At 42.0% G+C, this 12,807-nt stretch overlaps 1 long non-coding RNA gene across 2 annotated transcripts in view; it reads left to right on the top strand.

The window, feature by feature from the left end:
- Nucleotides 1-12,807, top strand: part of LOC144283322 (uncharacterized) — a 220,526-nt gene that overhangs the window by 26,650 nt on the left and 181,069 nt on the right. The gene's annotated exons all lie outside the window — the stretch shown is intronic.

The following is a 12,807-nucleotide window of genomic DNA, read 5'->3' as shown; positions in this document are numbered from 1 at the left end:
ATGAGTCAGGAAAGTGCCATGTAGACATCAGCAATAATAATTCTGAAATGAGTTGTTTGCTAGAGAGGGAGATGAATAAGGAATGTGAAGGAGTGGAAGATGTTGGGGAAATAAGGCAAGATGGAGGAAACAGGAGTCTTGGCAAATAAAGAGGAGCCAGCCTGGGGAGCCAGAGAATCAATTATAGGTACACGTGTCACTCATTGTGCTGTCTGTGAACTTGTAAGGACAAACTGGGTGCTTTTTATGGGCTCCTTCTGTTCTTACAGAAGAGATTAAATAGGTCTTAAAAATGTCATTCAGAGAGAGTTGACCATGATTTGAATACTTCACAGAGATGTAGACCTTTATCACATATGCTCAGTGAAGTAGTGCACATACATAAATATGCCCTTATTTGTAGCTGGAATGAGCCTTAACTGTTACTTAGGTAGGTACCTAGCAGGTGATCTTTAGAGGACAGAAATAAAATCTAGGCCATGAGACCTTGACAGAATCAAGGAGTCAATGAGCACCTGGTTCAGGTGTTAGAAGTGGCAAAGAGAAGAATTTCCCCTCCGAAGGACATCTATATGTGTGTTCCTTTGCCTCTGTAGATAAGATTAAGACAGCCAAGTTGTACAATTTGTATATACCAACTGGAGAAGGGCTTTATATAGGTTTTGTGAATTGTCTAAGTGTAGTGGTGCAAAACTCATGCCTTTGAAGATTTTATAGATTCTTGCTGTGATTGATATAGGACAAGGGAATCACTTTCATGAAGATGGGCTGAAATGGTAAAATAATAAACCCAGAAGCCTATATTGTGCTGGATAGGCCAAGAATCACTAGAAATCTAGTAAAGTCAATCCTGCTAGGTGTCAGGAACTTGAATGGGTAGTCATCATCTTGGATAATGCTGTCATGCTTCATAAACATTTTCAATGTCAACAACATGAGAAAAGAACCCAGGATCCCCACTAGTCATGGTATAAGAAACAAAGACCAGTGCTTAAGAGGAGAGAGATGATTCCTAGGGAAATCGATCCTCTGTAAATTGACTTGTTCATTTATTTTATTTTATTTTTTTAAGATTTAATTTATTTATTCATGAGAGACAGAGAGAGAGAGAGAGAGAGAGAGAGAGAAGCAGAGGGAGAAGCAGGCTCCATTCCATACAGGGAGCCTGACGTGGGACTCCATCCCAGGTCTCCAGGACTATACCCTGGGCTGAAGGCAGTGCTAAACCGCTGAGCCACCCCGGCTGCCCGACTTGTTCATTTCTTTATTTACTCATTCATTTAGCAAATTTTTAATAAGCACCTATTATATTCTAGGCCCTGTGCTGGAATTGACAATACCATGGTGAAAAAAATAGAAATGGTCTCAGATCCATTGAGGCAGTCTAGTGAGAAAGGCAGGTATTTACCAAGCGATCTCATTAATAAATACATGTGCACATATAAATCATGATTAGATCCATAAAGGAGAGGTATTTGATGCTCTCAGAATCTATGATAGATAGATTTTCCTTGTTCTTTGGTCAGGGTAGTTGGGAGGTCAGGGAAGTCTTTCTTAAAGGAGTAATTATTCAACTGAGATATTAGATAGTAGAAGTTAGCTAAAATAAGAAGGGAAGAAAGATGACCCTCAGTAGGATAAACAGCATGTACAAAGGCCTTGTGATGAGAGACAGTTTGGTCCATTCTAGAAAAGCACAGAAGCCAGTATGGCTGGAGTGGAATAAGTGGTGGAATGGGTGGGAGATAATGCTCAGGAAGTAGATGGCAGTCAGGTGGTACTGTTCTTTAGAGGTTATTTTGGGTCTTTGATCATTCTTCTAAGAGCAAAACAAAATCTAATGAATAGAGAATTGTAATAAGGGGAGTGATTAATGTAAAAATGGGTCCCTGATTGGATGTAACTCTGGCAGGTCAATAGTAACATCACTTTGCAGACTCAACATAGCCCTACGAAGACACAAAGTGCTGTGTAAGACCATCTCACAGTCCAAAAATAGAAAACACACGTGGGAGGAAATCACCCTTAGTGGAGCTCAATAGACACAACATTCATCAGGATTAGACCTACAGAATGGCATAAAATTGAATACTCTGATAGAGACTATAGGAGAAGTATGTGTAAAATATTAAAAACATAAAGAAACAAAACATGAGAAAAGAACAAGGTAACATAAAAAGTGACCAGGCAAAGGTATCTGGGGGGCTCAGTGGGTTAAGCCTCTGACTCTTGATTTTTGGCTCAGGTCATGATCTCAGGGTCATGAGGTCCAGCCCTGTGTTGGGCTCTGTGCTCAGCAGATAGTCTGCTTCTTTCCTCTCCCTTTCCCTCCGCTCTCCCCCCTCTAAACTAGATAAATAAATAAATCTTTAAAAAAAGGTGACCAGGCAAATTGGAAAAAAGATTCAAAAGAAGATTTTAAGATGAAAAATAGTTGTAGATAATAGCTTGGTGAATTAGACAAATAGTTGACTAGACCTAGCTTAAGTGAGAATTAGGAACTAGAAGGTGGATTTTAGGAACTTTACCATAATTCATCAGAGAACTATAAAGAGAAAATAGTATAGAGATAGTAAGACATATGGAGGACATAATGATAAATTGAAACACACACATATATGTGTATATACATACATGCACATATGTATATGGAAGATGTGCATATATATGAGAGAATGGAAAGAATGGGAGTAAAGCAATAGTCTAGATGCAATAGGCAAAACTAGTCAAACCCACAGCTAATCAGATATTACTGTGAAATAGTAAAGATAAGAAGATCTTAAAAATCTCTAAGCAATAGGTGAATCATCTATAAAGGAATGCCTATTATATAGAACAGAGAATTTTCAATTGCAAATAACAGACGCTAAAAGAAAAGAACATTTTAAAGTACTAAGAGAAAATAACTCTCCACCAAAAATTCTTAGTTCAGCTAAACTACCAGGCCAATATTAATGCAGAATAAATACATTTTTCAGACAGACAAAAAAAATGGAAGGCTCTATCAATAATTAAATTAACTCTCTGACAATAGTGATGTTCTTAAGGTGGAGTGACATTGAAGTTCTAAAGCTAGGAGTGAAATACAAGAAGGAAGTGTGAGCAAGAAGTTGGTAAAAAAGTGCATAAATCTAAACAAGTATTGCATCAAGTATTACATAAAAATTATATTTATACTAACTAACTTGACAGCAGAAAACAAGGTGAAACCAAAATTCTAGATTATAATAATATAGAAGTCATGGAAAAGGAAGTCAGAATTAAAATATTAAATATCTTTGTATTTTTTGACAAGGAAGTCAGTTTTACATTTTGTTAAACCCAATATGTATTTCTAAATTTAGGGATAACCAGTAAATAAGTAGAAATTGAATATTTAACTTCTAGACCAGGAGAGGGGGGGAAACGAGTAAAGAAAATGTATCTAATCCAATAAAACAAAAAGAAGAGGAAGAAAAGGCAGGGAAAATAGAAAGTTCAAATGAAGTGGTAGAAATAAATCAAAATGTACAGTAAATGGAGTAAATATAATAGATTAACTCTTCCTCACTCAAGAATCAGAGGTTGTTGGATTACATTAAAAAAACCAAAATGTAGAAGTACACTCTATAGACAAAAGACATATTTAGAACACTACAATTAATAAATAAAAACTAAAAGAATGGAAGAATAAAAATCAGATAAGTACCAAAATAAAACCTGTATGTATATATTCATATATTAGTAAACATTATGGGGGTAGAATGAGATCACTTTATAATAACAAGAACATGTAGTAATTCAAACCATGAGTGAACCTCATAAAGCATGAAAACATATAAACAAGTGTTGTTAGACAAAGAGGTCAATAAATGATGGATCAGGTATAAAAATATAGGAGATACTCATAGAAGATATGAACAATGCAGTTATCAAATTTGATTGAATAGATATATATAAAACTCTGTTTACCCCTTACAAAGAGACTAATTCTTTTCACACACACATCCATCATTAAGCAAGTCTCCACAAATATGAAGAATCAGTCTTATCTAGAGTACATTTTTATCACAATGCCATTAAATTAATTAATTAATTAATTAATAGTTTTTTCTGCTTAATAAAATTTTTTTAAAATATATTTATTTATTTGAGAGAGAGACAGAGAGAAAGCACTACAGGGTGAGGGGTCGAGGAAGAAGCTGAGAGCCTGATGCAAGGCTTGATCCTAGGACCCCAGGAACATGACCCAAGCTGAAGGTAGATGCCCAACCAACTGAGCCACCCAGGTGCCCTTTAATAAAAATTTATTGAGAATTCCTGGGTTGGTGGTTATCACCTCCCAACCTGGAGGGAAGAACCAACACTGTAGGAAATCAATCACTCAGAAATCACACTGTCCCAACATCTCTGGCCAACACAGGGACGAGCAAAATCATTCTCCCTAAAATTGGTCAGGCTTTATTCATCCAAGAAGGGTTGGGAGGACAGATACAGAAGGGACCATCACATGATACTGGACCATCACATGAGCCCAAGCTGGCTCCTCAAAAAACCAGAGAGAAACAGATTCACTTCTCTGGGGGTGGAGTTCTTGGTCACCAGGCTCATTTCTTGCCCTAGATAAGGCTGTCATTGCCCCTGGTAAAACTTTCATCTTGTAGGTTCAGGACAAGTTTGTCAGCAGGGAGACAGATATGGTTCTGTGATACACAATGCCAAGTAAGTATAGGAAAAAGTGCTCAACATCAGTAATCAACAGGTATACACAAATCAAAAGCACAATGAGATGTCATCTCACACCTGGTGAAATGGCTATTATCAAAAAGATTAAGAGGCACCTGGCTGGCTCAGTCAGTTGAGCATTTAACTCTTGATTTCAGCTCAGGTCTTGATCTCAGGATTGTGAGATTGAGCACTGCTTTGGGTTCCTCGCTGAGCATGGGGCCTGCTTGGGATTCTCTGTCTACCTCTTCCTCTGCCCTCCTTCCCCTCCCCCACCAATTGTACTCTCTCTCTCTGAAAAAAAAAAAAAGACAAAAATAACAAGTGTTATTTTAACAAGTGAAGATATGGAGAAATTGGGATTCTTGGTACCATTGGTGGAAATGTAAACTAGTATAGCCATTATGGAAGACAATATAGAAGTTCCTCAAAAAATTAAAAAATAGAATTACCATAAAACTCAGCAATCTCTTGGGATGCCTGGGTGGCTCAGCGGCTGAGCGGCTGCCTTTGGCTTAGGTTGTGACCCCAGGGTTCTGGGATCGAGTTCCGCATCGGGCTCCCTGCATGGAGCCTGCTTCTCCCTCTGCCTGTGTCTCTGCCTCTCTCTCTGTGTGTGTCTCTCATGAATAAATAAAATATATTAAAAAAAAACAGCAATTTCATTTTTGGGCATATATTTGAAGGAAATGAAACAGTATCTCAAAGAGCTATCTATATTCTCAAGTTCATTGCAGCATTATTCATAATAGCCAAGATATGGAAACAACCTAAATGTCCATCAATGGTTGAATGAATGAAGATGTGAAATTCACACACACACACACACACACACACACTGAAGTATTTTTTTCAGCCTTAAAAAAAAATGAAATTCTGCTATTTGCAACAACATGGATAATCTGGAGGACATTATGCTGAGTAAAAACCAGACACAGAAAGATAAATACTGCAAGATCTCACATGTGAAATCGAAAATAGCCACACTTAACAGAAGCAGGGAGTAGGATAGTGGTGGTTAGGGGCTAGAGGAAGGAGGAAATGGGGTGATGTTGATCTAAGGGTTCAAAGTTTTCATTATACTAGATGAAAAACTCCTGGAGATCCAATGTACAGCATGGTGACTACAGTTAATATCATTTTCTGTACTTGAAATTTGCTAAGGGGATAGATCTTAAGTGTTCTCACCCCACACACAAAAAGATAATTATGTGAGGTGATGGATATGCTTATTAGCTTGGTTGTAGTGATCATTTCACAATGTATATCAAAATATCAAATTGTGTACCTTAAACCTATACAATTTTTGTCAGTTATACCTGAGTCAAGCTGAAAAAAAGGATAAAAAAGACTCCTAAAAAAACCCACAAGAACCCCTACTCCCCCAGACAGTTTACAGATTGGGGCTTAGAGCTGAGACCTGCCCTGGAGATGTAAATGAATTATCTGTGTATAGGTGGAAGTTGAAACCAGTGTACTGTAAATTAAGATGTAACTGAATATTTAATATAAGAGCTGGATGGGGAAAATGCAAAGTGCATCTTGCCGACCACAAATCAGCAAATAGAAATAGGGTTTCCCAGCTATATAGAATTCAGCTTTTGAGTATTTATGAACTATTTATTGGTTGAACGGAAACAGAATTTTCAACGGTTCCTATAAAATCCTTGATATGACCTTCAGTTCTATCTAGTGTAAGTCATAGAAGAGATCAGTGGATGGCAAAGTAATGGGAATAAAATATTTTCTGAAAATGGACCTCAGTAAAGGTGTATCAAAGATAAATCCCTTAGCCTTACCCGGTGGCATGTTATTATCAGGAATTCTCCTGGGACTCCATCTCGGGTCTCCAGGATCACGCCCTGGGCCAAAGGCAGGCGCTAAACCGCTGAGCCACCCCCGGATCCCCAGAATTCTCCTTTATTAAGGAGACCTTTAGAAAGAAGTCCTACCTTCTTTTGGGGCAAAATTATGCCAAAAGCAAAACAAAGCCCCCTGTTCATTCCATGAACTCATCCTGAACATTTCTGTCTCTGACCATAATAATCTTATTCATCCTCTGACCCTCAGTTAGAATTTACCAGATTGTAGGGGAGCCTGGGTGGCTTAGTTGGTTAAGTGTCTGCCTTCAGCTCAGATCATGATCCCAGGGTTCTGGGATCAAGCCCTGCATTGGGCTACCCCCTCAGTAGAAAGCCTGCTTCTCCCTCTCCCTCCAGCTCCTCCTGCTGGTGCTCTCTCTCTTGCTCTGTGTCAAACAAATAAATCTTAAAAAACAAAACAAAACAAAACAAACCCCAAAAAGAAAAAAACAACTTACCAGATTGTGTATTGTCTTGTAGAGAAAGATTCCAGTTGAGTTGGGCTCCTTGCAATCTCTGGATATCCTGATATTAAGCAGAATGTGTCAGATTTCAGAGACCAGATAAATGTGATTTTGCTCACTGTTTCTTTTCTTTTTTTTTCACCAATTATAGGTCCCTGCTTCAATTTCCAATGCAATATCCCAGAAAAAAATCAGCATATGATGGGCCCTCTTCTCTTTCAGGAGGCCAGCCAGATATGGAACTTACTCTGGATCACATAATCTTAGCTTTCCAGTCCTTCTTCTTATATATCTGCTAGGTGAGGAGGGTACTAGAGAAAGTTCTTCGGAACTCACACCCATTTCTTACTAACAGAACTGGCTGACCAAGTTTTGATTCATGGTTTCACAGTCATTGTGGATGGAATAAGTTTTTGGCTCATATTTTGTCTTAAGTGTGCTATATGTAAACTGTAAATGTGCTAGATGTAAACTGTGCTATATGTAAATACTCTTGAGTTATTTAGAAAGGTAGAAAAACAGTTCAGAAAGAGGGAGTGGCATGTGCAAGTGCCAGGGCCCTAGGGAGAGCCTCTGAACTGCCTCGATGTGGAGCTCTCTGTACAACAGGAATTTTTAAAACACCTCCTGTATGTCAGGTAGTATGCATATATTATGGAATCCAATATTACAACAACCTTTATTTTAAAGATAAATTAAAAGACTTTCAAAGAGGACAAAAACAACTTGCCCCAAACCCATTTTCTTCCTGGTGACTCTCTGTTGACTTAAGGATTAGATGAGATGCTGTGGGAGGGGAAAATTGTAAGAATAGGAAGGCCACACCTGCAAGTTTTTGTAATATACAGGAACAGAGGCTCACAAAGACAACATTCCTTTTGGTTCACAGGATTTTACAACGCATTTATATCACTTTTTTGTTCCTTTTAATATTCATAGAAGTACCACATCCACCTTTCTCCATCTTGGGAGTCTTGATACTCAACTCCGTTCGGGACACACCTCACCGCATGACACCACCAGACCAAAAGATTTGCCAAACCTCAGTTTTACTTTCTGTAATTTGCATTTTAGGAACAACAGACTTGTCATGTAGGATTTGGATAATATGGACCACTCTTTGACACACCAGCATTCCAAGGGATGGGCTTGCTGTTGGCTCTTCTAGAAGCTGAAGGAAAGTAACTTAGCTTTTTGGGAAGAGTTATGTGAGGCCGGTGAACCCTGAGTTGTTTTTCTGGTTCTGTTTTTTCAAATACGGTTTAGAACCAAGATCGAACCCATGGTCTTAACTCAACCCTCCCTGTTCTCTCCCAGAGCCTGGAGCCTACACACACTCCAGGCAGGTGGGAAAGTCCAGCAGATAGCAGCAGTAAAGCCTCCCTGATCCTCCCAGGCTGGGAACATCCTTTTGCCGGGGTGGTGGCAATCTTGAAAAGCATGAGAAAAAGCTCCAGATTCCTTCTTAAAAGAATCTCAAGTGTGTAGACAACACTCACTTGTTTTCATTCCTTCAGCAGCTATGCTTCACTCCTACCACACCTCACAATAGGATTCTTGGATTTTTGCACATAATCATTGGGAAGCTCTTAGCCCAGGAATTAGAGGCCAAGAGTGAGTGATGTCGATTTACTTAAGGTCACATGTGGAACCTGAAGTAGTGGCCCTTGCACAGCACAGGGTATTATCTTCAAAATTCTCCATTAGTTACTCTTCCTACTTATTTAACCTTTCTCATAGGTTTTCATGCAGATCTCTTCTCTCCTCCTCTACTCCCACCTCCCCCTCCTCTTCTCTTCCTCCTCTCTTGTCTCCTCTTCCCCCCCCCCCCCCCCCCCCCCCCCCCCCCGCTCTTCTCCTCCCCTCTCCTTCCCCTCTCTTCCTCCTGCTGCTATAAACATTGGGTGAGGTGCCCCTTCAGATCACTACGTTTGTATCTTTGGGGTGAATACCCAATAATGCAATTGCTGGGCCATAGGGCAGCTCTATTTTTTACTTTCTGAGGAATCTCCACACTGTTTTCCAGAGTGGCTGCACAAGTTTGCATTCCCACCAGCAATGTAAGAAGGTTCCCCTTTCTCCATATCTATGCCAACATTTGTTGTTTCTTGTCTTGTTAATTTTAGCCATTCTCACTGGTGTGAGGTGGTATCTCATTGTAGTTTTGATTTGTATTTCCCTGAGGGCCAGTGATGTGGAGCGTTCTTTCATGTGCCTCTTGGCCATGTGTAGGTCTTCTTTTCATTACGCCACTCCTTTTGTAGATGTCTGCTCTGCCTTCAACACAGACCAGGACCCAATCACTTCCCATCTCACTGTCTGTGCCAGCACCCTGGCCTCATCCCCCATCAGCTCTCACTAGGGTCACCGCAGTCCCTCCTAACCAGACTCCCTACTTCTGCTCCTACTGCCTTACCATGTCTGTCTGTGGACAACACAACAAAGACTGGCATCTTTTCCAAAGACGTGTCCCACTTGTCACTCTTGAGCTCACTCCCCTCCGACAGCTGCCAGTCCCACTTCAAGTAAAAACCAAGTCCTAACCATGTGCAACAAGGGCCTGCCCCCACCTGCCCTCCCTGCCTGATGAATTCGCTCAGGCACTGCGCCTGGGCTGGCGCCAGGTACTTCTTCCTGTAGGATCTCTGCTCTTCCTCATTCCTCCTTTCCCCAGACAGCCACATAGTTCATGTCCTCCCCACATTCTTCCAGTTCCAGTCTTTGTTCAAATGTCACGTTCCAGTGAGGCCTTCACTTTCTCCTTGCAAACACTGCCCCCACTTCCACCACCACCACCATGAATTTTTAACATGTACCTAACTTCCTTTCAGGCCCTTCTGCTGATGACAGTATAGGGTACTTCCTGGTCCTTTAGAGTGCCGTTGGGCTGGGGCTGGGGGCACACACAGGCTTTCCATTTGACCCCAAACGAATGTCAGGGCTCAGCAGGGTCTGCGTCTAGGCAGAGAAGCTGCCCAGCTCTGGAGCTCACCTTCTGGAATGGTCTTTCTTCTCCTTGTCGTCATCTGAGATGAGAATATCTGGATGGGAAGAAGTCAGGCCAGGAGAGTTAAGGTTATTCCTGTTGGACTCTTTCATATTCCTGTACCTGCAGCCCCAGACTTCCTCGTCCAGGCCAGGCATGGCAGCTTTTCTCAGCGTGGCCTGGGGACCCCTGTCATAGGCACCTGTGATGCCTTTGACATAGGCACCTGTGATGCTGGCTAAAACTCAGAACCCCAGACCTGATTCTGTATCTTCGGAATTCAATTTTCTGAAGAGGACCTTGGAGCCTGCCTTTTGACCAAGCACCTCGGTTGATCACTGTGCTCTCTGAGATTGGACAACTGGCTCTGTAAGGTAAAGGTAATTGGCTCTGTCCTCCTTTCTTTGAGTAGGATTGTCTGTTTGTTGCCGTTTGTCCTATCCCCTGAGCTCTCCTCCCTCACCTGTGTGCCCCCAATCCTGCCCTCTTCCTGAGTGATTTCTTTCTTTTTTTTTTTTTAAAGATTTTATTTATTTATTCATGAGAGACGCACACACACACACACACACACACACACACAGAGAGAGAGAGAGAGAGAGAGAGAGAGAGGCAGAGACATAGGCAGAGAGAGAGAAACAGGCTCCATGCAGGGAGCTCGATGTGGGACTTGATCCGGGATTCCAGGATCACGCCCTGGGCTGATGGCAGGCACTCAACTGCTGAGCCACCCAGGCATCCCTTTCTGAGTGATTTCATAGCTGCATACAAGAAATGTGTTGATGTGTTGAGACCTGGGATTTGCCTAACAATAGGCTTTAAGTGTTGGGCCAGGGACCAGAGCCGGGAAGGAGGCAGAATGGAAATGATCCCTTAAAGGAGGCCCCCTGGACCAGGTGTCCTTGTATCTAGGCAGGGAATAGCCAAGAGTGTGCTCTTCCTGACTTCCGTGGAGTAAACTCACTGGGAGACAGACTTCAGTGGGTGGAGGTGTGAATGCCAGGGAGGAGTGAATGCGCAGCTTCTAGATGGTTCTTTAGGGAAGTGGTCTGAGAGGAGACAGTGGTTGGGAGGAAGGGGTCACTGGAGGGGATACTTGGTAAGGGCTTTTAAGAGCTGACAGGGACCTGACCTGGTTGTCAGTTCACAGGGGAAGGATCCAGGTGAAGTTGGGAGGATAAGGGTAACCTTTGTCAGTCACCTCACCAGACATCTCTACTTCTCATAGTGACTCTGGAGAGGAGAGCTCATTTCCATTTTATAGACAAGATGGGTCTGATTTTCTTTGAAATTGCACAGCCAGTGCTGTGGTGAGTTATTGAATTGTTCTACACTTACGTTCCTCTCTGATTTGTCGTGATGATTACAGTAGTTCCTGTAAATCCAGTCTGCTGTCCTGGGCCATACTTAAGCTTCCTTCTCTTCCCCTATAAGCCTAGAATGTGTAAACAGTAAGCCCTACTCGCCCCCTCGTGGACTTGGTGGGACTTGCATGCACTGCTGTCGGAGCCTTTAACTTCTGTTCACACTTGCCAACACTTATAAAAATTAAGTGTCGTTTCCCGCCCCCCTCCCTAAATATATAGCATGTTTTCATTTACCGTGAGCTTAATAGCACTAGCATCTCCTGGTGCCCTCAGCAGGAATCTCTGACCCAGCTCAGACACCTGTCACCACAAGTGTGCAGTGAACCTGAAGCACTGAAGGCCAGATGGTATTACCAGCAAGCACCGAGTGGAGCAGATGTGGGGGCTGAAGGAGGTTTCCTGGGGCTGCAGAAAGGGGTCTGAAATTGAGGGATGAGGCGTTAGGTGATCTGGGGAGAAAACATAGGCAAAGATAAGGGAAAGTGTGTTCAGCAAAATGGCAGGCTGTGTGGTTGGAGGCAGAGAGGCGGGATGATGGATGAGGCTGGAAAGAGAGGCAGAGAGCTGATGTGTCCTGGAAAACCCTGCTAATAGGACAGTAGCAACTCACCGAAGCCCTGGAAGCAGTAGACAGGGGTGATCAGGAGTTTTCATAGAGATGTAATTTTTTCTGTGTTTTTTATGAGATTCAGCAAATGCATACAGTGTGTCGCCACCCTCCCCAAGGGTCCTTGTGGCTTTTTGTAATCATCTGGTCTCCTGACCCTCAGCCCCTCCTGACCACTGATTTCTGCCTCAGCCTGTAAGCGCGATCCTATCGTATGCGCCCTTCAGAGTTTGGCTTCTTAGTATAGTGCATTTGAGCCTCATGTCTCATCTTGTGATGTACTGTCCCGTGTATCACTGGTGTGTCTTCCTTTCTGCTGCTGAGGGGGCTTCTGTTGTATGGGTGCGCTTATCTGCTCACCAGTGTGGGACATTTCAGTTGTTTCCAGTTTTTGGCAATTCTGCATAAAGACTCATTTGTACACATTTTTCTGCGAGCGTAGATTTTCATTTCACTTGTGGACTGCTGGGTTTTATGGTGCGTGCTCTTTAACTTCATGAAAAGTTACTAAATAAGGTGGCTGCACTATTTTGCATTCCCAACAAAGTTCTAGTTCTCTGCACCCTTGGCAGCACTTGGCCTTGTCATGTGTTTTGGTTTTAGCCGTTTTTGCAGCTGCATAGTGGTATCTCATTGTGGCTTTGATATGCTTTTCCCAAATGACTGATGGTGTCGAACATCTTCTGCTGTTCTGTTGGGGGCTGCCCCTCCCCCAACCCATGTATCTTCTTTGGTAAAATATTTAAGTCTTTTGTCCATTTTTAAAAAAGATTTTATTTATTTATTCATGTGAGACACACACACACACACACACACACAC

This window comes from Canis aureus, chromosome 14 (genome assembly GCF_053574225.1).
Source record: "Canis aureus isolate CA01 chromosome 14, VMU_Caureus_v.1.0, whole genome shotgun sequence".
Taxonomy (NCBI): Eukaryota; Metazoa; Chordata; class Mammalia; order Carnivora; family Canidae; genus Canis; species Canis aureus.
The sequence above is the reverse complement of the archived record's forward strand: the minus strand, read 5'-3'. Positions and strand labels throughout refer to the sequence as shown.